This window comes from Camelina sativa, chromosome 9 (genome assembly GCF_000633955.1).
Source record: "Camelina sativa cultivar DH55 chromosome 9, Cs, whole genome shotgun sequence".
NCBI lineage: Eukaryota > Viridiplantae > Streptophyta > Magnoliopsida > Brassicales > Brassicaceae > Camelina > Camelina sativa.
In genome coordinates this window covers 10,680,216-10,680,633 of record NC_025693.1, presented here as the reverse complement: position 1 = coordinate 10,680,633, position 418 = coordinate 10,680,216, and positions in this window count along the sequence as shown.

Genomic DNA, 418 nt, shown 5'->3' with positions numbered 1-418 from the left:
CTAGTGTCGACCGATGCTCACTTGGTGTCGACCGATGCTACAGGAACTGGTGTCGACCGCTGCTGAATGGTGCCGATCGATGCTACTCAAGACGGTGCCGATCGATGCTCCTCAAGAGTGGTATCGATCGATACCTCTTCTGCAGACACGATCCGCGCGAAACTCAGCGACGAACTCTGATTCCAATCAATACAAATTCGACTCCAAACACGTCTAACCACCTCGGAATGCACTAGAAATCACAAATACAATGTACCCAAGCAAGCAAACACCACAAACCACAAGGAATCACACAAAACAAAGGAGATCTCATGCTTAGATCAACCATGGTCAAGCACTCACCTCAAAATACGGAAGGAAAAGGTCGAAGAACAGTAGAGCAACTCCTTAGGAAGCTTCTCCTTCGTTCCCAGCAACA